The following is a 4,487-nucleotide window of genomic DNA, read 5'->3' as shown; positions in this document are numbered from 1 at the left end:
CCTGGCTTCTGGCAAAGACACTTCAGCCTCCTGATGTAGACCCATACTGGACACTACAGTGTGCTCCAGGCCCTTGATGAGATCCATCAGATGGCTCAGCACACGGCCCTCTTGGATTCTTCCACACCTGACCCTGTAGGCAGCCACTGTAAGTCAGTGTTGTGAACTCTCACATGCAGTATATCTTGCATTGAATCTATTTCAATTGTGATGGGGACCTATTAACATGAATAATAACATCATCTTTATTTTTCTAATATTTTGACACCTTCCAATAAAAACTTTATTAATTAGTGCTTCTAAAGCTTTACTGAAATTTGGGAAAATCCAATTGTTTCTCAAATTGATTTATGTATTAAATATCTAATTTTTACCAGTTTCATTATATTGATTAGTAGATGTTTCTTAAATTGATATTAAAAATTAGTGAATTTCTTCACAAATTAACTTTCCCATGTATAGAGAAAAATATACCTTGCCATGAGTGAGATAAATGAAGGACTCATATCAGCAAATACGTCAGATAGTGAGGAGAGTGGTAGAGATGATCAGAAGATTTGTAAAGCAAAAATATCAAAAGGAATCCAAACTGTGCATTTAAAAAAAAAATGTAAAGAGAATAAAGCCAAGCAAAATAAAGCAGAACAAAACCAATCAAAACAAACCAGTGTGACTTCAGGACTTCCAAAACAATAGGAAATCAACAAAGATTACCGTAATGCCTCTTGTCTTTAAATTAGTTGCTCATACCTTCAGATACTAAAAGTCTAACAAAACAGAATGGAATAGAACCGATAAAAACAAAACAATAAATGCAATAAAGGACTTCAAAACAAGATAATACTGAATCCAAAATGGCTATCATGATTTGTCTTGCTGTCTTTGAAACAGCTGCCAATGCCATCTGATATAATAAAATCAAGACAAAACAGAATAAAACCCAACCCCCCAAAACAGTGAAAATGTTACAGGACATCAAAACAAGATAATAGGGAGTTAACAATGACCACCACCTTCAGAAAGAGATCCCCAATAGATACTACATTGCCTATTGGCTATTGTTATCCTCTGAATAGATGATCACCAGATTTAGACCTACAAAGTCAGTGAAGCACTAAGGCTACAAGCATTAAATTATATTTTACCTCAAAAGCTGTCATCTCAGCCTGTTTCTCCAGGTCAGCCGATTGCTTGGAAGCAGGCGAGGTCGGGTCTTCTTGTTTCCCAGCCCCCAGGCTGGAAGAGGCTGGCCTCAGTCTCTCCGCACAGCTGCAAGTGCCTGGTGCTGATTTGCAGGGAGGGCTTGCTTCTTGGTGCCTTCTTGTTCTCTTTCCCCACAGTTCAAATTGTGCTCATTTCCAACAGACTCCCCTTGATTAACTTGCACATTTCTAAATTCAAACACTCAGCTGTTAACATGAGAAACATCACCAGCCTCATGAACCTACTGTGCTGCTGGAACAGCACCTTTACAGGGCTTCCAGTGATTCCTGTCAAGTCCTACAGTAATTGCTCCACACACATGCGGTGTACCCCGCGTGTTTACGGCTGAATCAGCTGCAGCTTCGGAACCTGGTTCCTCATCCTCCAGGTCGGGGAGGCACTGACCACCCTGGGCATCGCTGAACTTTGCACTGGCAAGCAACCCTGTCATCTTCTCCGTTGGCTTTCAATCTTTTTTTTTTTAATGTTTAAAAGTTGTGTCTCAGCATGACTATTATTCTTCTGCAATGTTTTTATCAACCATAGGCTGTGTAGAGAGCTTTATCCTCAGCCTGTGTTTAGTAAATTATGTGAACTAGAAATTGTCATTTTTCTTCCACTATTAAAATGTTGCAGTTACTCCTACTCTGGCTTAAACTAGGGGATCAGGGCTGATTCTCAATTGCATGGTTGTTTGCTTCTAGAGTGGGGCTCAGTGTGTAATCCAGGCTGTACCGAACTCAGGGTCCTCCTGTCTCAGCCTCCCTAGTGCTGGGAATACAGATGAGTACAATCATGTGCAGATGGCCGACACTATTCCAAAACAAAAATATTTTCTGCAGAACTGGGGACTGATTCCGGGCCTTGTGCAAGTCATGCAGTGCTCTACCACGGGCTACACCCTCAGCCCTCAGAACAAACCTTTCATGCAGGTGGAATCGCCAAACTGACAGTGACATCATTTCACCTCTCAAAAGGCCCCAGTATGAAAGTGAATGTGGTTATAAGTGGAAAATGGAAATATTTATCTTTTAATTAACCTAACAAACAACTGTTAAAATATATAGAAAATGTATTCCTATAGGAGCAAGTGTGTTTTTAGCAAATTTTTCACTGATAACAGAAATACTGTATGTTTTTCTCTTACCAGAAAAGGGAAGTTCTGCAAAGTGATTCCAATCACCTCAGCCAAGGCCTCCACCCCCATAAAATATTGCCTCAGTATACAGTTTATACATATTTTATCATCCTCAAAAGTACATAATTTATGTACTTTATTTAAAATGAATTTGTGACTAGATGTTTCTATTTCTTCTACCATATTAAATATGAACAATGAAAATTAATTGAGAATATCTTACTCCTGTGTTTATTGATACTTGAAGCACATACAAATACAGAACAGAATTTTAACATGAAATTTTTAAAAAGATGACAGTTTAGGCTTTTTAGGGCTGATGTCTTTCAGTTCTGTGGATGAATCCCAGAGGCTCAAGGGTGCTGGACTCACACTCCAGCCCTGACCTACTTCACATGGACTACAGGACACTGATGTTGGTGAGAATTTAGTTGAGTTAGAAGCTTGTATTATTGTTGTACTAGCGCTTTCCTCCTTCTGAGAAAGATACCCAGCATCCACAGCATAAAACAGGAGACACTTTAAGGTTCGAAGTCAGTTAAGCCCAAACCCAGCCCCTGCAAGGCAGGAAAGGCTTCAGGGAGGGGCCTGGAGGACTGTGCCCTGCCCAGGGCAGCAAGAAAGGAGGAACAGGAGGAGCTGGGGACTTGAGACACTTTCCTGGAGTTTCCTGAGGCAGGGACTTGCTCAAACAAACCCTACTTCCTGAGGTTGTATTAGCTCTGGACTTACCAGTGGGTGAATCTACTGAGAAGAGGGGAGCCCCATGATCAAATCACCATTCATATACATGAGACTGCAGGGAAAATTTTAAACTGAGATTTATAGCAATTGATTTTCATAGTACCAGCTCCTTAATGAGATATCAAAATTATACAAAACAACAGAAAATTAACCTCAAAATGTCAAACCATCTCAGACACTAAGTGTATATAAAGGATACATAACTATAATCAATTATATTAATTTATTGCCAAAAATATGACTACGACTAAGCTGAAAAGGAAAAGCTTTTTTGATTCTCATATATTTCCTGAGAACATTCTTGTCATGAGATTCTTGACAACACACTTTATCTGTTGGTTTCTGAGGCTGTAGACAATAGGATTGAAGAGGGGAGGAATTATAGAATAGAACACAGACAGGACCATGCTGGCAGAAATAACAGAGGGGCTCAGGTAGAAATAAGAGCCTGAGCCCAAGAAGACTGCGACCAGGAGGATGTGCGGCACACAGGTAGAAAAGGCCTTTGTCCTATCTGCTTCCGCTGGTAACCTGAGCACAGTAGAAAAGATGTGAATGTAAGACTTGATGATGAAAATGAAACAGCCACCAACAAACAGCAGAATACAGACAAGGATGGTGATCCAGTTGCTGAAGGTGTCAGAGCAAGACAGCTTCAGCAGAGAAGGGATATCACAAGAGCTGCCATGCGAGTGGCAAAAGGACAGCCAGAAGGTGTTGCTGGTGTGTTGGGCTGCATAGACCAGGCCACTGAGGAGAGAGGCCAGTGTGGAGAGGACACACAGGCAAGGATTCATTATTGAAGGGTAATGGAAGAGCTTGCACATGACTGCAGAGTGGTCATGATCAATGATGGTGAGAAACAGCAGCTCCACAACACAAAGGAAACCACTAGGAAGACCTGCGCAGCCTTGGAAATGGAGCTGCTGCCCAGCAGGGAGTTAATACAGGAGTTGGGGACTGACGATGACAGAAATGTATCATGAGTCCAGCATGGAGAAGTTTCTGAGGAAGGAAGAACATGGGTGTTTGGAGGCTCTGTTCAAAAGTGGTGACCACAGCAATGATAAGGTTTCCCATTACAATGACCAGATAAATCAGAGAGAAGAACATGGCATGGAAAACCTGTTGATTCTGCATGTTAGATAATTCCACGAGCAGAAAGTCCATCATCATGGTGGAGTTGGACGTCAGTATGTGGTGTTAGTTGTACCTGAGAAGAAAAGACAGAAGTGCTGAGCCCAGGAAGATCACTGTGTGGGATAAATCTTTCCTGACTGTTAACAAACAGCCTGACTCTGCATTTCTGGCATATTTGGTGCCTGAATCTTCTAATACTTTAGGATTATTCTCTGCTACTCTGAATGGTTATTTATTAACTTACTGTAATTTTTGCTATGTG

At 41.0% G+C, this 4,487-nt stretch overlaps 1 pseudogene; it reads right to left on the bottom strand.

Moving 5' to 3' along the window:
- Positions 1-3,363: 3,363 nt before the first annotated feature.
- Positions 3,364-4,282, bottom strand: LOC106025630 (olfactory receptor 14C36-like; annotated as a pseudogene).
- Between the last annotated feature and the right edge of the window lie 205 nt (positions 4,283-4,487).

Source organism: Cavia porcellus, unplaced genomic scaffold, assembly GCF_034190915.1.
Source record: "Cavia porcellus strain 051 isolate PalLab524CR breed Dunkin Hartley unplaced genomic scaffold, mCavPor4.1 scaffold_2, whole genome shotgun sequence".
Lineage (NCBI taxonomy): Eukaryota > Metazoa > Chordata > Mammalia > Rodentia > Caviidae > Cavia > Cavia porcellus.
The sequence above is the reverse complement of the archived record's forward strand: the minus strand, read 5'-3'. Positions and strand labels throughout refer to the sequence as shown.